Source organism: Salvia splendens, chromosome 13 (assembly GCF_004379255.2).
Source record: "Salvia splendens isolate huo1 chromosome 13, SspV2, whole genome shotgun sequence".
In the NCBI taxonomy this organism is placed as follows: domain Eukaryota; kingdom Viridiplantae; phylum Streptophyta; class Magnoliopsida; order Lamiales; family Lamiaceae; genus Salvia; species Salvia splendens.
The window spans coordinates 11,908,955-11,928,525 of record NC_056044.1 but is presented as its reverse complement, the minus strand read 5'-3'; the positions used below and the strand labels follow the sequence as shown (position 1 = coordinate 11,928,525).

Sequence of the window (19,571 nt, the reverse complement as noted above, 5' to 3'; positions counted from 1 at the left end):
GTTAGGTTCGCTCGATCACTCATTCCTCACCAGGGATGTAAGGATCGAAACGCTACAAAGTTAAAGTTACACCACTGATGCGTCGGATTATGAGAGTTTTCTCCTTTCTATCGTCTCCCGATTTTTCTATATTTTTTTTCATTCATGGGTCAGGTAATTATCACTTCCTGCCCTTAGGTAATTAATCTCCTTTTTCCCCTTTTTTCCCTGGACTTCGTCCAGCTTATACCTCCGATTTGTTATTTTATTCCTCCCCTGGACTTCGTCCAGCTTATACCTCATTTTCCTGGACTTCGTCCAGCTTATACCTCCGATTTGTTATTTTATTCCTCCCCTGGACTTCGTCCAGCTTATACCTCCTTTTCCTGGACTTCGTCCAGCTTATACCACCAGTTCTGGACTTCGTTCAGCTTATTCCTCCATAACCCATTTTTTTCTCCTTTAGACTCTACTCCATAAGCATCAAGTGGCAGCCCATTTTTTTCATGTTAGCTCAAAGTGTTTAGGCTTATAACTCGCTTTTATAGTAGGGCTGCACAGCTAAGTTATATAAGGCATTTTCTATCGTCTTTACTTCATTCAGACCGCTTTTAGTTTATTAGGGAAAAAGGCATCAAAGTTGACGTGTATCCTTTCTTCAATCGCTCTCACTAAGGGAATTCTTTGCCTTATTATATCCACTAGCTCTTGCAACACACAAACACAAAAACTTAGAGACTCTAAGACTCTTATTAAAAAAAAAACAAAAACAAAAACAAAAACTGCACTTACTCCCCCCCCCTCCCGCTTCACTCAAGCTTGTCCCCAAGCTATCCTAGTGAAGGGGGGAAATAGGGAAGTAAGAACAACACTACACAGACCAAACAACACAAAACAAATAAACAACAAACTTCTCACACTTAGACCGTACACCGGGCTAAGTGGGAGAAATCATAACAAACAAAACCAAAACATACAAAAACAGAACAACCCCGTCTCACACTTAGACCACAGAATGGGCTAAGTGTGGGAAGTTACAACACGTATATACCGAACAGAGCATGCTGGCACAGATAAACGCAAACAGAAAACGAAAAAAATTAAAAGATGAAAAGTAAAAGTTACTTGGTTTGGTGGGGAATCAATTAGGGGTCTGGCCCCCGCGGGAGCCAGACTTGGGCGGGGCGGACGGTTGGGTCACCTTGGCTTTCTTCTTTGCTGGAGATTCCGGCGTCTCCTTCTCTGTCTCACTCGGTCTAGGGACTATCTTCTTCACGATCAACGGTCTAGTGGAGGATGGGGTAGTCAAGGGCATCGATGCCTGTGGGGGTTTCGGAATAGCTACACTTCCTGGACCCGGTGATTTGGAACCGCTGCCAGATCCAGAAAGTGACTTTGGTGCATCGGGGAATCTCTCACGAAACCACTTTGCCATCATCATCATTAGCGAGACGCCCTCCGCTATCCTCTCAGTGTGCTTAGACGATGTGGCCACAAGATCAATAATGCGCCCCTTGAGGGCCCCGATTTCCTCCCTGACTCGCCCGACTTCCATTCTGACTTCAGTTACCTCCTTCCTTATTTTCTCTACCTCGACACTATCCTTTTTATTACCCCGTAGGGTCACAATCCCCTCCAGAACCATCTTAATTTCGGATCGCATCCATCCCACCTCCTGTCTAATTTCTTCAACTCCGATCTTAGCACATGCCTCCACACTCGCCGTTTCCTGCTTCACAGGAACTTCTGACCCGCCAACCTCGTAAAAACATACCTCCTTTCCATGCGTATATAGGAGCCCCTTGTTGAAGAAATAATCCATATTGAAAACTTTCGGGGGTAGGCACATCTCCACTCCTCGGCAGGCTTTATGGACTTTCAAGTTCACGTTGCGCTGCAAATAAGCCCCTAGGAGATGACATGTGTATAAATGCCTGGAAGGGTTGGCAGTTACCTGGTGGCAAGCCTGGGCAAGCCAATAGCCTAGATGAACACTGACCCCCTTGGCCATACACCAAGTAAAATAAAGGTCGGGGGTTGTCAAGGCGTTGTTGGAGGTGCCCATCAGATTATAGCTACTAAATGTCTGGGAAAATCACAGGATTCTGTTCTCGATGTGGTGGGCTTTCGAAAAGCTGGTCTTAAACTGACCCACCCTTGGGTGGGTAACAAACTCCCAAGCACTCTGTGGCTTGAAACCGGGTGTGGACTTAGGCGGTCCTACCATTCTCTCATTCCATAAACCTTCGTCGTCATGTGTACGTGTAAGCAAACCCATCCGGAGAGTCCATTCTCTGATGCTCATCACGTGCTCTTCATTGAAGAGGCGAAAGTTAATGGAGTCAGCATCCAAGTCAGTGGTGGACTTAAACCAGAAGGTCGAAAAGAATTCTCGTGCCAAGGAGATCGGAACCTCGAAGGTGCTGTGCTTGAGCAGCCAGTCAAATCCGATTGTCTCTATGTACTCCCGAAATTCGTTGTTGGGCACAATCTCCTTGAGCTCCTCTGGGTCATACATCTTCCCGGACTTAGCATACTTTCCCACGGCGCTCTTCTCTTTGTATATCGCGGCACGTTTTGGGTCAGTGAACTTCCTCACAGCATCCAGCAATTCCTTGGTGATCCAGATTTCTATAGGCTCGAAATTGAGCTCCTCTTCTTGTTCCTCGTCGGAATCACTGGACCTAGCAGGGCTATCGGATCCAGCAGTGTATGGTACCTTAGCAGGTGGAGGAAGAGAGGGTTCAACGGACTTCCCTTTTGCTTTCTTGGTCGAGGAAGGAGCAATCTGTTTTCCCTTCCTCTTTCTCTCGGTCGCGTGGCGGCTTTCCTCATCCTCTTTCTCTCCACTGCTAGGTCTGGGAGAGTTTGCCTGCTCAGGGGCTGCGGTTGCTAGACCCAGCGATCCTTCCTCCGTTTGCTGGACAGATTCGTCAATCTCATCAATCAAGCTCCGACGAGCTTGCCTCCTTACTTCACGTGCACTTATCGGCGAAACAGTCCCCTCTGGAACATCGATCAGATCTACCAACAAATTCATCCCGTCGCCGGCGGGCTCCTGTACATTTTCAGAAATGAGGGCTTCTCCCTCCTCATTCAACAAAGGGGTTGCCCCCGTGATGTAGATAGGGGTTTCTACCCCAACCAACTCTTCCTCATCCTGGGCCATAGTACCCACAGCTTTTTCAGGGGTCTTCCCCCCACTTACATTCTCAGAAACATGGGCCTTACTGCCCCCAAAAACTTCCAGGGTTTCCCCCTCCACAGCCTTCTCGGAAATTAGGGCTTCGTCGCCCTCCGAAACACTCACACAAACACCAGGGGTTTCCGCCTCTTCGAATTTCTCAGCAATAGGGGTTTCCCCTCAGTAATACTAACAGGCAAAACAGCAGACAGATCCACACTCACAGATGTACCTAGGGTTTCTTTCCCAACAAAATCCACAGCAGCTATAACAGGGTTCACCCCCTCAGAGACAACAGCTTCTTTATCAGACAAAACAGGGGTTTCCCCCTCAACGAACGAATCTAACCTTGGTTCGCTTACAGCCAACAGTTCCAACCCCGCTGCCAGATCTACCTCCTCTCCTCGTATGTCTGCGGTGGTTGTTTCTGCGACGGTATGAACGACCTCTGGTTGGGGTGGTGAAGCCCCTGAAATTTTTGGTGGTGGTGTGCGGCAGATGTTGAAGCGGCCTGTGCGGTCTGTTCCATCATGGTGGTGAACATAGCGAATGCTTTCATCGCTTCTTTCGGCCCCCCAAGCTTTTGCAATAGGTCGGCCATGAACGCCGCTGCGTTAGAATCGCCGGATCCTGAAATGCTTCCTGTGTTCTTTGTGTTCTCCATGGCAGATTCTGTAGAATTGTTACAAGAACTCGGAAGAAAATTGCTCCGATTAGGGTTAGAGAAAAGATAGGATTTGAGAGAGAAATTTGGGGAATTTTTGTAGAGAGAGAGTGAGTTATGATATGGAAAATAAAGGCTATAGCACGGTTATAGCCTGTGGGTATGGGAGAGGACGGTTTGCAGGCTGTTGCAGGCGTGACGCTAGCAACCGTACGGCTCCCCATAAAGTTATCTTTTGAAATTCAAACCGGCGCTGACTCCCTCCAAAATTTTAATCCTCAATTCCCTGCCCCATGTGAATATCTCTGCAATACCATACTTAGAAAAAACATCAAACTAAAAATGAAACGCCAGACTCCCAGGTCAAGTATATGACAGTATAAAATTTCCCTTAAGGAGTCTGGTATTCCGAAAAAAAAAAAATTTGATTTGTTTGGGTTTTCTTGATTTAAAGAGAGCGATTAAATATTTACAAATTTTGTTTTCAAGTGCTCTCAAGGTTCCCTAGGTCAAGATATATTTATAAAAAAAACTTCCTAGTCACCTGACCGAGGAATTCACTGAGAACACTTCCTTCCCAGGCCAGTTAGGCGATATCAGGGAGTGCGCGTAGCGGCACTTCGTCCACTACACACATCTCCGAGTTATCCCTAAATACCTTCACCCTATGACCATTGACAAGAAAAGGAGTAGAGTTTGAAGCACTTCCCTGGATCTCTACTGCTCCATTTGCACGAAGACTCACAATAGTGTATGGTCCAATCCATTTAGACTTCAGCTTACCAGGCATTAACTTGAGCCGGGATTAGAACAGGAGAGTTTTCTGCCCAACTTGTAGTTCCTTGGTCCGGAGATTCTTGTCATGCCAGAGTCTCGTCTTTTCTTTGTACCACATTGCCGATTCATATGACTCCAGCCTCAGCTTCTCCAACTCCTGTAGCTGCAATTTTCGTTCTTCTTCGCAGGACTGGGGTCGCATGTTGATCTCCTTGACCGCCCAATATGCTCGGTGTTCTACTCCCACGGGCAAGTGGAACATTTTGCCAAACACAAGCTTGTAGGGTGACATCCCAATAGGCGTCTTGTATGCTGTCCTGTAAGCCCATAGTGCATCTCCAAGCCTCTTACTCCAGTCCTTCCTAGACGGATTAACCGTCTTCTCCAATATCGCCTTTATCTCCCTGTTGGAGATCTCCGCTTGCCCATTTGATTGAGGATGGTACGGTGTGGAAAGGCGGTGGTGCACTCCGCACTTTCTCATTAGAGCTTCAATAGTCCGGTTACGGAAATGCGTCCCATTATCAGATATTATCGCTCTGGGCACTCCGTACCTGTTAAAGATGTTGGCTCTAAGAAATTTCGCTACCTCATTAGCTTCACAAGATGTGGTCGCCTTGGCCTCTATCCATTTCGAAACATAATCAACTGCCACAAGTATGTACGTATTTCCGTATGAAGACGGAAATGGACGCATGAAGTCCATTCCCCAAACATCGAAGATCTCACAAACAATCACTGGAACTTGCGGCATTTCGTCTTTCCTGGAGATTCCCCCCGTCTGTTGACACCTCTCACAGTTCTGACAAAACTCGAAAGCATCCTTGTGCAATGTAGGCCAGTAAAACCCGCTATCTAACACCTTCCTTGCGGTTTTCCTAGGTCCAAAGTGACCTCCACAAGCTAGGACATGGCAATGATTCAGCACATCCCTCTGTTCCCACTCCGGGATACACCTCCGGATCACTTGGTCAGCTCTCATTCTCCACAAATATAGGTCGTCCCAGAAATAATACTTGGCTTCACTTTTGAGCTACATCCTCTGGGCCCGGGAGATTTCCTGCGAACTGGGCACCTCTCCAGTGACCAAGTAATTTGCCAGGTCTGCGAACCATGGCTCATCGTTCAGATGACATTTTCCCTTCTCAGAATCTCCTGGACCTATTAACGCCATGATCTTTTCCCAACTGATAGGCCTAGGAAATATCCCTACATAGTACAGATGCTCTTCTGGAAATGCATCAGATATAGCTTCGTCGGTCTCACCTTGAAAAATACGACTCAAGTGGTCGGCTACCTTGTTCTCTGTTCCCTTCTTGTCTCTAACTTCCCAGTCAAATTCTTGTAAAAGTAACACCCAACGGATTAACCTTGGCTTAGACTCCTTCGCCAGTAAGTACTTTATTGCAGCGTGATTAGTGAAGACTATCACCCTCGACCCAAGCAAATATGGTCGGAATTTTTCAAAGGAATACACGACTGCCAACATTTCCTTTTCCGTGGTATCATAGTTTTTCTGGGCCTAATTGAGTGTTTTTTACGCATAAAAAATCACGTAGCTTTTCCCATCCACTCTTTCACCTAGCACCGCTCCCACTGCGTAGTCACTTGCGTCGCACATTATTTCAAATGGCAAACTCCAATCTGGTGCTCTGATAATGGGAGCAGAAACTAATCTGTCACGACCGCCCATACTAGGGCTACTACAAACGCGGCGATCATGACCAACATGCATGGACAGCGTTTTAAAAGAAAACTTAATTAACTTAAAGGCAGAAAAAAAAAACATTTTTATTTAAAGAAGTTTAAGGTTAAAATTGTACTATTAATTAGAAATGACTCATGATAAATACTTTTAAAAGAAGCAGCGGAGAAAATAAACTTTAAGAAACCCAATTAACTTTTAATGTAAAACATTTAATTTAATTCACGGAAAACACCATTTTCAAAGACAACGTAATTACTTGGTTAAAACCTAACACCACCATACATGTTCAAACACAATACGTAAATGATTTAAAGTCTTGAAACATAGTTATTAATATAGCACCGGAAAATAAAGTTTAAAGAGAGTCAAGGATAACGTATATGCATGAAGACACAACGCATCCTAGGTTCTTAGGCCAACTCAACATCCTCCGCAACATCCCGCTCAACCTGCACATAAGAAAAAATAATAAGCAGGGCTGAGTACTTGTTGTACTCAATGGGCTTATGCTGAAAACAGTTTATATTAGTTATGTCATCCATACCAGTGATCTCGAGTTTTATATGTATTAAGAAATATCACGAGAACACAAAACATTTCAAGTCTGGCCAGACAATTTATCTCCCCACTTTTCACATCATTCCATCAATCACAATCATCATATCACAGTGCGACGAAAGTGTGGCCACACTATTCGACCACGAGACCGGCCGACTAGTAAGGACGGCTCACGATCCCACCAGTGTACACAGCCTGATAGGGTTTACGGCCCTACTCAGACCCGAATTCATTTCACAACACGGCCCTATAGCCTAACGGAGCAAGCTCAGACGAACTAGGCATCAGGCAACAATCTCTCAAACAAAAACATGGCATGACATAATAGTTAAACCACCCTTATAACGCCACATAATATTTTCGGAAAATAAAGAGGTTTGAAAAGAAAGCCCACCTCGTTCGCTTAACAAAGCAAATTCCAACTTATGGCAACTCTCGTTCCTCGAGCTCACGTATACACAATCACCCTTGTCAACGACAACACAATCAGCCTTCCATAAGTTTATATTATCATGCATGTCCTATTGTTCCTTTTTATCGTTCTCTTACCCATCCCATCATTCACCAACACAAAGATGACATGTAATAAATTTTCTCAACACGTCACACATAATCACATCATAGGATACCTTCTCAAATCATACATGCACCAAGTAATTCATCAAAACTTAGCAATAAGTGATATTTTCACATATCAGCAAAACTGGCAGAACTGTGCGGTTGGTTTGTAAAAATCACCAAAAATTCATCCGACCTCATATGAAGCTAAAATTTTGTCACAACATAGTAGACACATTCAAGTTCATTCAGGTAAATTTTCACACTCAAATCATGTCATTTGATCAGTCAAAACATTAATACAACTCTCTGGTCGGAATATAAAAATTCTGGCAGCACTGCACAGTTCATTTGAAAAATTCATCATAAATTCATACGATGTCCAATAAGGCTGAAATTTTTACAAGACTCATAAGACACTTCACAATTTCACATAGTTCAAGAATCACATCAATCAGAGGTCATTTAGTCGGTCAAATAGATTTCGAAACTTTCTGGTCGAGAACACAGTTACTGACAGAATTGCGCAGTCGACTTCGAACATTTTTCAAAAATTCATTTTTCAACAAAAATGTCTGAAATTTATAGGAGACACAGAGAACACCTCGAAATTCACTCAGTAAAATTTTCATACCAAAATTCGATCGTTTGTTAGGTCAATCACACATCAGGAAATACTGTTCGAACTTCACAGATTTCAGACTCACAATTTCGAAATTAGGGTTTCTTTCCCAATAATCCAAACACAAATTCTCATGCTTATAACACACCATCATGCTTGATAAGACTCTCTTAAACATGTTTGCACATAAACTTAGATCATTCACCAAAGATTCAAATCAAACTTCACACAATTCAATCAAAAATCGCATAACTATCAAACTTCTCAAGCAAACTCACTTTCCCACCGATTAACTTTGCGATCTATGATTACTACACCCACTACATGCATGTAGGATTCAAGAACATGGTTCAAATGAAAGGAATGAGGAAAAGTGAGCAGATATACCTTCTTTGACAAAAATGAATCGGTAGAAACAATGAACGATGCGATTCGTCAGAGACTCTTGAAAATAACTTCAATGGTTGCAAGAACAAGGCTTGATTGGAGGATTTTTGGAGAGAAAGAGTAGGAGAGGAGGGACAAACGTGTGAGGGAAAGAGAGGGAGAGGGGTGGATGATTTTGGTGAGTGAGAGTGGGGGCTAGGGTTTGTTTAAGTGGTATTTATATTCTAGGTTTAAGTCCATGAATAAATTAAATAAATAAATTGTGGAGAATTAAAATATAGGCTAATGAATAAAAATTCCACAATTATAAGAAGCCTAATTTTTGAAAAGTAGGGCTGCAATTAAACAAGGAATTTTTTTTATTTTTACTTGGAGAGAAATAAATCCACAATTTAGGAAATAAAACAATGAGTATTCCATAAACAAGGGAACAAAATAAATTAAATCTCCAAGTAGGAAAAATGAAGTAAGGGCCGAAAATTTAAGGGGAATTATTTAAATCCTCAATTAAATAGAATAGGATTTAAATTTGGTAATTTCTTTATGGGAAAAAGGCTCCTATAAAATAGGTAACAAATAATTATATTCCCACAAGGAAAAATACTAGTGTAGGGCGTGTGAGATGAAGTAAACAACATAAGGAAATGTTCACATCCCCAATTAATTTGGCATAGGTATTAGTATGGTATTTAATTGAATAAAAAGGGATCCCACAAAATAGGAAACAAATAAATTATCCTCCAAAAATTAGTGAAGGGGCCGAAAATTATTAGGCTTAAATAGCCAAGGAAATATTTCAACTCTCTATTTATTTTGGGTGAAGAAATAATAGGTGGCATGATTTAATTGGATTTAATTCAAAAGAAAGGAATCAACAAAGCACTAATTAAATCAAAGAAAATAATTTATCCTCCTATTTTAAATAGGAGATTTTCGAAACTCCCAAGGATAATAGGCTAGAGTTCGAATTTCATGTAGTACCATTTAGGGATCATTTGGTTTGGATTTAATTTGGATAAATATCCCAAAACAATTAATTAAATCCAAGAAATGAAATATTATTTCAATAATTAGGAAAGGCCGAAAATTCTCATGAATTGGCTCGAAAAATATAAATGCATGATCCTACTAATTATTTTCCCCACATTGGAAAATATAAAATATCAAGCACTTCATTCCACATCACTTACGACAATTATTTCACGCAATTCACTTAATCTCATAGAAACAAAAGTTTCATAATTGAAAATTTCAAATAAACATATAAAAAGAGTCACAAAAATTTGGGACGTTACATAATCTATCCTTCAACAACTGAAAAGCTTTCTTGCACTCCTCATCGAAAACAAAATCAACATCGTTATGTAACAAGTGAGTGGGTGGTTGAGCAATCCTTGCGAAATCCTTTATAAACCTTCTATAAAATCCTGCGTGCCCTAGGAATCCTCTCACTTCTTTCTGATTCGTCGGGTAAGGCAGTTTTGAGATCACCTCAACCTTTGCTCGATCTACCTGTATTCCTCTTTCTGATACCACATACCCTAGGACAATTCCCTCAGGGACCATAAAGTGGCATTTTTTGAAATTCAAAACCAAATGCTTTTCCTGACACCTCCTCAGCACTATATCCAAACTTGCCAAACATGAGTCAAATGAGTTCCCGTACACAGTGAAGTCGTCCATAAAAATCTCGATGCAATCCTCCAGTAGGTCCGAGAAGATACTCATCATACACCGCTAAAAAGTGTCTGGCGCATTGCACAGACTGAACGGCATCCTTCTGTAAGCATACGTTCCAAAAGGACACGTGAAAGTTGTCTTCTCCTGGTCCTCGGGATCCACATAGATTTGAAAATACCCACTATATCCGTCCAGGAAACAGAAATATTGCTTGCCCGCCAACCTCTACAACATCTGGTCAATGAAAGGTAACGGGAAGTGATCCTTCTTAGTAGCCTTGTTCAGCTTACAGTAGTCAATACACATCCTCCACCCAGTAACAAGTCGAGTGGGGACCAACTCATTTTTATCGTTCTTGACCACCTGTATTCCCGACTTCTTTGGTACCATATGCACTGGACTAACCCATTCACTGTCACGTATGGAATAAATTATTCCTAGGGATAGCAGCTTCAATACTTCCTTCAGCACTTCTTCCCTCATGTTCGGATTCAACTTGCGTTGCGGATCTCTGTAAGGTTTTGCTCCTTCTTCTAATCGAATGTGATGCATGCACAGATCTGGGCTGATTCCTACCAAGTCAGAGAGTGTCCACCCAATAGCTTTCTTGTTCCTCCGAATCACCTTCAACAATTCCTCTTCTTGTCCCTTGGTCAAGCTGCTGTTAATGATCACCGGGAAATTTTCATTCTCCTCTAGATACGCATACTTGAGCCCAGGTGGAAGTGTCTTCAACTCTTTCTTAGGAACGTCTTTTTCTTGAGGTAAGAGATTTTTCTCTGTCGACTCAGTTGTTATTCCCTTCGTAGACTTAGTAGAATTTTCCATGCTCACCACATAAGGTGTCCTCCTTGATCTAGCTAGCTCCGGGTTCGTGCAGAATTCCAGAATCGCTTCAGCTAGTTCATCATCTGATAACTCACTCGTTTTCATGGCTTCACACCAACTGACTACTTCTCTATCAATAGTATGACTCATATCGGATTTCTCGATCTGTACCTGCATTAATTCTGTCTCAAGATATTCCTGGACCAGGGGGTTAATAACATCTACAGCATGCAAATTTTCAACGTGAAGAGGTTTCTTCATTGCCTCATCTATGCTGAATGTATATTTTTCCCCATTATAATCAAGGCAAATGATGCCATCAAAGACTTAAATGATAGTCTTGGCGGTACGTAAGAAAGGTCTCCCTAAAAGTACTCCGTCAGACTCTACAAACTCATTATCGCTCATCTTTATCACATGAAAATCAAGTGGGTACAAGAAATCATGTACTCTTACTATCACATTGTCAAGCACTCCTTCAGGACAGATACACGACCTATCCGCTAGCTGGATCACTACTTTCGTATTCACCATGCTCACTCCTACTAATTTCTTGTATATAGACAGTGGTAACACATTTATCGAAGCCTCTAAATCACACATGGCATGCTCAATTTTTATTTCACCAATAGAGATGGGCAAAGTAAACATACCTGGATCATTGCACTTCGAAGGCATCCTCCGCTTTTGAATCACTGCGGAGACGTTCTCGCCTATCAAAATTTTTCCACTAGGTCTAGCCTTCCCAGCTATAAATTCCTTGATGAACTTGCTAAACACCGGCAATTTCAAAGCCTATAAGAATGGTAGATTGATCTCCAATTTCCCAAAAATATCCATGAAGTCTACCGGTTCTTCCTTCTTCTTCTTGGCTTCCCCCCGGCTTGGGAAAGGTTTCAGTTGCTTCCCTGCTCCTGTAGAACTTTCAGCCGAGAACTCTCCAGTTTCTTCCCTTACTACATCGTTCTCCATCGCTGGCTCTGGGTTGAGGAAGAATGGTTCAGTTGATCTAGGCAAGGGCCTCTCCAAATCTCCTGCTTTAAAGTCATCCTTGATCAAGGAATTTTCACCTTCCAAGTTCCTGGGCCTCGGAATTGTATCCTCTTCCTTCTTGTCTTCCTTGGGATCTGTCGCTTCCTTCGTTCTTACCACTGGCCCCTCATATCCTTTCCAGGATCTCAAGGTAATCTGACTTATATTCGCTCTATCAGGTGGTCTTACTGAGGCGGGAATCTTTCCTTCATTCCCCCTCATATCACTCAAAGAAGTGGCTATCTGGGATAATTGCTTTGCCAGCATATCCATTGCTGCCTTTTGCTCCTGCTGAGCGTCTTGAAGCTTGTGCACTACGTCATTGTTCGATTGCAGGTTGTTTTGCATATGTAGTTGAGAACTGACGAGGTCGTGCACCATATCATCGATACTTTTTGGTGGCTTTGGTGGCTGACTGGGCCTTGGCCCCATACTCAGGGTCGGTCCACTCACTTGATTCTGACGAACGTTTCCTTGACCTCCTGAAGAGTTGTTGTACTGATTTCCTGGACCCTGGTAATTGTTTTGAAAATTCCTTTGGTGCGGTGGTACATAAGAGTTCCCTTGATTGTTCTGATTTTTGTTTCCCCGGCTCGAGTGGTCTCCTTGGTTCCGATTGATCCAGTTGCCCTGCCCCTCTTGGTTCCTTCCTGTCCAGTTACCTTGTCTCTCGGGTTGAGGTGCAAACTGCTGATTCGGTTGTGGTGCTGACTGGTTCTGTTCGTTGTCAGTCCATCTGAAATTTGGATGGTTCCTCCAGGGTGCATCTCCCTGTCTCCCTGGATTCCAGCTCTCATCGGGATTCCAACTTCTCATTGCATTGACTTGGGCCTGATAATCTCCTTCCTGGGTCCCGTAATGTTGCTGAATTTGATTATCTCCTGGACCAGGAGATTTCTCCTTTCCTTGTGAAGCTAATGGATTTGTCTTGTCAATCGCGTTCAAAAGAGCCTTCTCGAGCCTGTCAATCCTTGCCTCTACTTTATCATCTTCTTGCTCTCTTATGGCATTCACCGATCCTCTCCTCACTGCATTCCTAGGGTTATCGTACGCCTTCTTAGCGTCGATCAACTTCCCCAGGATTTCTCTTGCTTCACTTCCCCTTTTTCTGGTGAAATTCCCCCCGCTCGAGGAATTCATTAAATCCTTCGACTCAGGAGTCGCCCCTTCGTAAAACAAAGAGTAGGTCTCTGCCTCTATCATTCGGTGATTCGGGCACGCATCCAACAACCCCTTGAATCTCGACCAATACTGACTCAAGGATTCGTCGTAATCCTGCTTACACTCTAATATTTCTTTTTTTAGCGCATTCGTCTTGTTGGACGGGAAGAAATAATCTAAGAATTCCAACTTGAAATCCCTCCATGTGCGGATAGAATCCGGGGGCAATCTCAATAACCATGTGTTGGCCTCTCCCTTCAGAGTGAAAGGAATCGCGCGTAGGCGATAATCCTCCTCTGTTGCATCATTCGGCTTCTTCTGAATACCACACAACTTACTGAATTCATTTAAAAATTCGTACGGGCACTCACTTCTTCGCCCAGAAAATGTTGGCAAGATGCCGAGTACGTTTGTCTTGATCTCAATAGTCCTCTGGCGTGGATTCATCACTATAGCCTGAGCTGGTTCTCCATCTAAATGAGGGGTTAACGAACCGATCTCTGGATCTGGATCTACTACTTGCGCCATGACTACTTTCTTTGTTTCCCTTGTTTCTGACTCTGTCTTTGACTCTGGTGGTGACTCCGGAGCTTCACGTCCTGACGACGCCCAAGATTCGTCGCTAGTAAATCCACTCGGAAACGCCTCTCCCGTGGTGAAACCTGATCTGGTGGTTACTGTGGAGGCGGTTTCCTTGACCTGCCAAATGAATTGACCTTGCTCCCACCCAGACGAGTTACTCCAGTAGGTAGACCGTGAGCCTCTGCTCATAAACCGAAAATAAAAGAAAAATAAATCAAAACTTTGTACACCAAAATCCTCTAAAAACAATCACAAAATACGCCATCCATCCCCGGCAACGGTGCCATTTGAAGTGCGTGGTTTGCGTGTGTGGTGAAAATGCGATGTGCTAGGTCGAGATTCCAGGTCCTATGAATCCACTAGATCACTTGGTCTAGGAACTCAATAGAACACGGAATGCTCTGTCGTTGGACACACTAACTCCCCTTCAAAGATCCCTCGACCCGAATACTATGATTTAATATAAAGAAGCAGGGGTCGATCCCACGAAGATGGACACGTAAGAAAGCATTTAGAGACTCTTGACAAAAGCGGCTGCTGCCACGCAAACAGGGTTGAGGTATTACTACTACTAGACCTAGGCAGGAAATGTAAACACTAGACCTAGAAAACTGTAAACATGCTGAGATCAAACATCATCAAGACTTCGGTATATTAAATTCACTTACTAGACCGTGTAAACGACTACCTAATTTAATTAGACAGGAAACAATTAACAGTGGGGACCATGACCCAGAAATAGCAAGAACGGCAGAAAAGCTGCAAATAACTAACTGAGCATTTAACTAACACAGCATGCATTTCTTCAACGGGATTAAACACGAAAATGAAGGAAACAGAGCACATACCCAGATTCGAACAGAATGTAAAAGTTTGGTCGTCGGAAACTTACGACTAACCGGAAATAACTCAGATCTACATATACTAGACAAAGCGAAATGAAAACACGAAGACTAGGCATTAAAATAAACCAACTCTGCTCAGATCTCACGTCGAACGCTTAATCCACTCCGGATCCAATCAATCCGAAACCAATAACAACTAGACTCCACTCCAGAACTTCCGATCTAACAGATCTACTCCGATCAACATCAAATTTAAACGTTTCCACAATCAAAACTACAAAACCAAATTCAGACCTCCGATTCATTCACCAACAAACTCCGATCACTCCGATTCAGCCATTACTCTGCACAGATTCAATAAACAATTGCAAAACGCATCCAAAACAAGCAAGCTAGCTCAAAACTCCAGAAAATCACAACAGCAAAATCAGACATCGACATAACAGAAAATTAAACTTGCATATAACACGGAAATAGTCGATAAAACAGAATGCCGAGCTTCGAACAGCGAAGCTCGGTGGAAACCACAAAATGCGAGAAAAGTAAACGGGAACTTGTTTCTTCGCCCTCAACAGGACGGTGTTAGAACCCAACTTGAAACAAGAAAGCCGAAAGTGAACCCCAGCGCGGAACCCCCTGAATTTCCCTCTAAAAACCCAAGTGTATAGAAAAGTGAACTAGCTGCCGACTGTTAGTGAGGTCTCCCCCCGAGAAGGTCCCTCCAGAATGCATGCAACCTTCCTTTTATAGACACGGACATAATCTTCTAGAACCTTCGTAGAAATCTCCATTCTACCCTTCAGTTCTGAGATTTACTCCGTCTTGCAATTTCTTTCACAATGTTCACTTATTCGCCAGTTTCCTCGGGCGTGTGATTGTCTCCTTCTTTTCCTGGACCTGGCGAATTTCTTCTATACATCTGGCTTAAAACATGTGTTAGAACAAGCAAATTCACAAATTTATCCCCTAGACCTATGCATGAAATTAGCCTTATCAGAATGTTACAAGAACTTTTACCAAGAAATCGCAGATCAGTCAATCTATTCGACATTTGGTTAGCTGAAGCTGTTTGGTCAGCCACTGGAGTGAATTCTCTCTTGTACAACTCAAATGAGTCAAAGATTGACTTTCTCAACTCCTCTGCCAACTCATTTGCTCATGCGTCACTATACACCGTCTTCAAACAATGCTGCACATGCTTCATCATTTGTCTAGGATCTAGCATTGCAACAATGTATAGAATTTTGTTCATGTTTAGATTAAGTTCATGTTCCTCTAACCAATACTTACCAAGCTTTACCATCATCTTCTTGGCCATGTATCTAACCTCAACATCTTCATCATTCTCCAACCTTTTTATGATAATGAATAAGTCACACATATCCATAAAAATGATTGTTATGTGGTATACGTGATGCCAGAGACGAGACGAGTCATATCATAAAACGATTGGAGAAAACTACACATCTTCCTCACTTCAATCCAATCTTCTTCCCCAGGTGCGCCACCTGTGAGGTCATTGTGTTTCAGGTTTCTCAAATCCCTACCAAACTGGAGAGTGATGTTGCTGAACAGCTTCATAGCCGGCTCATATGGCAATGCCGCCTCGAGCATTAAGTAAGTCGAGTTCCCTCTAGTAGGCACATATTGACCCAAGAATTTTTTGGTATCAACCTTACATACCTTGGTTATATCCTTGAAAGCCTTGGACCTAGTTGATGAACCCTTTAACCATTTCACGGCTTCTCTAACTCGTACAACAGCTATGCCTATTTGTTTCATGCCGTCTTCGACAACCAAGTTAAGTATATGTGCAACACACCTATGAAAATATTGCCCATTGGCAACAAGCCTGCCTCTCGCATTAAAGGTGGACTTCATTTCCTTATTTGCTACACCATTATTTTAGCATTGTCCATGGTGCAACAAAAAAGCCTATGTATGCCCCAGTTCGTAAGAGCCTTTATCAACACCTTAGCAATATCATCCCCTTATGACTAGTAATCTCAAAGAAGCTAATTATTTTCTTGTGCAACAGCCATTCCTTGTCGATGAAATGTGGTGTAACACAAGTAAATCTTGTGTTATTTGACTCCAGTCCAACAATCAGTGGTAATTGATACTCTACCCATGCCTGGTATAGAGAAAATCACTTTCAATAGTCCCCTCTCCTCTACAAACATCTTCACACAATCAGATCTTATCGTGTATCTGCTCGGGATCTTAAAGTTTGGTAACATATCATGGCAGAATAAACGAAATGCCTCTCGTTCCACGGATCTGAATGGTTGTTCATCAAGAATAATCAGCCTGCATAAAGCGTATCAGCCCCTTTCTTGGATGTCTTACCGCAATTCATCTTGGTTGAGCGGTGTTTGATTCTTTTCCGCTTCATGTTTCTTCAAACATGGAGCATAATGCTTCCGCATCGCGGATGTTCCATTGTTCTTCGGATCAGCTGCTATCAACTTTTTACACCTTTTACTTTTTCCTTTGTGAATTGAATCTTCAATCACTCTATCAAATTCTTTTCATATATCCAACCTCATTACATGTTTACGCTTTTTTGATTCCTTCGACGCCATTCCCTCTCCCTCGAGCCCTAGTTCTTCAACTTCAATGTCTTAAAGCATATCATAGAATGGCTGATTGCTCCCAATGTCTTGGGTGAAAGACTATGAATTTGACATCTTCAACTGCAAGTCTGCACAAAGATAACTGTTACAATTTTTTTATAAAAAGTATGCCACTAATAGAGACAATATATAGCAGACAGTATCAAAGGCTAATACATTGGCTGGTTCAAATTATGGTGCTTAAAATCTCATTCTGATAAGCATCCAACTGCCACAAATATGAACTACTATGATATTAATAAATCATGAGTATATAGCAGACCCTTGTTTTACCAATCTCTAATTTACGCTGTTCACATAGAACATGCTATTAACCTCGACATCTAACTGAAGAGCTCAAAACAAACTCTTGAGACAGAGCTAAAAAAATAATACACCACTTTGATCATATTTTGGTACAAACTTCAATACTCAAAATTTTCCAATGAATCAACCTTCTTCCCTCAGCAACAAACTTCACTAAAAATCACTAATTTTGTCTAATTCATTGACGCAAAAACTAACCAAGAAACCCCCCTAAAAACACACACAAATTCAGAAAAAACCCACAATTTCACACGATGTTTCAAGAATGCAAACAATTAATAAGTCCCATAATCAATCCAAATTAAGTCTTTTCAATTACCAAACTTAGGATTCAATTTCATTCTACTCTATAGACTTATTACATGCCAAATCCCAACTAATAAAACCAAAAAAATCAAGAGAATTGGGGTGAGATTCTTCAAACTTGGAGTTAGATTCTTTCATAAACCCGTAAGTTAGAGCTCTGCGAGGTGGAATAAGCAAGGTAAATCAATTTCTTACCTTGGAATTTTGCTACAACTGAATTTGGTGGATAAAGCTCAAAGATTTGAAATCTTCGGATTTGGTGAATAGTGAGGGAGAAGGAATGAATGAGGGCATACCGCAGCAGTCGATGACGGTCTCTCCTCAACGGCGTGACGACGTTTTCCGGTCGTGGGGAAGGAGGAGCCACTGGTCGTGGGGAAGGAGGAGCACCGACGAGCGAGGGTGGCGGTGCGTGGCGGAGGGTGGAGAAAAGAGTTGGCGGAGGCGCGGAGGGATGAAAAGAGATTTAGGGGTCCCGATTATTAGGATTTAGGGCTCATTAGTAAATTTTAAAAAATAATAAAAAAAAAAGTTAATCCTATTTAATCGGTTCCAACGGTTAATCGGTTATTACCCGTCGATTATCGGTTGGATCGGTTCCAACTGATAACCGATCAACGCCTAAATACGGAACCGACACCAACCTGATAACCGATACTGGTGGTTCTCGATTAACCGAGATAGGTGTTTTCAGTTCGGTCATCGTTTAACCGACTAACCGATGACCGAATTACCTGCCCTAGATGTCAATATCAACACAATTTAAATTCAAATGCTCGCACAACATACATGCAAATGTCATCAGAATTATGTCATACCAACGTCGTCACCATACAGGCCACCATGTCACTATCACAGCATATAGTGTCAATACATCCAAGTAGGCATGCACAAAGGTTACGAACCGCCGGTTCCGGTTCATGAACCGGCGGTTCACGGTTCAGGAAATGCTTGAACCTGAACCGGCCCGCTTACCTCCTGACGGTTCCGGTTCAAAAAACCGCCGGTTCACCAGGCGGTTCAAAACCACCGATTTTTTGACTGAACCGCCGGTTCCGGTTCATGAACTGGCGGTTCAACCGAAATTAAAAAAATGTTTATTTATAAAAATTGATTTTTATATTTAAAATCAATATTTACAAATGAATACAAGAAATTCGTAATAGCCCATATATATTTGATGGGCTTGCGAATTTGAGAAACCATTCTTGGTTGTTTCTCTTTTATAGAGACATCCTTGAATGTTTTATGTTCCACTTTCGATGTGGGACAAACTCATTCTTGGTTGTTTCTCTTTTATAGAGACATCCTTGAATGTTTTATGTTCCACTTTCGATGAGGGACAAAATCATTCTTGGTTGTTTCACTTTTATAGAGACATCCTTGAATGTTTTATGTTCCACTTTCGATGTGGGACAAACTCATTCTTGGTTGTTTCTATTTTATAGAGACATCCTTGAATGATTTATGTTCCACTTTCGATGTGGGACAAAATCATTCTTGGTTGTTTCACTTTTATAGAGACATCCTTGAATGTTTTATGTTCCACTTTCGATGTGGGACAAACTCATTCTTGGTTGTTTCTCTTTTATAGAGACATCCTTGAATGTTTTATGTTCCACTTTCGATGTGGAACAAACTCATTCTTGGTTGTTTCTCTTTTAAAGAAACATCCTTGAATGTTTTATGTTCCACTTTCCATGTGGGACAAAATCATTCTTGGTTGTTTCTTTTTTATAGAGACATCCTTGAATGTTT

At 42.1% G+C, this 19,571-nt stretch overlaps 1 long non-coding RNA gene across 1 annotated transcript; it reads right to left on the bottom strand.

The window, feature by feature from the left end:
- Window positions 1–15,426: 15,426 nt before the first annotated feature.
- Window positions 15,427–18,284, bottom strand: LOC121762919. The gene is made up of 3 exons (XR_006042313.1): window positions 18,009–18,284; window positions 15,583–17,269; window positions 15,427–15,484 (listed from the first exon to the last, which is right to left on the bottom strand). It is a non-coding gene; the product is annotated as an uncharacterized LOC121762919 (long non-coding RNA).
- Window positions 18,285–19,571: the final 1,287 nt, after the last annotated feature.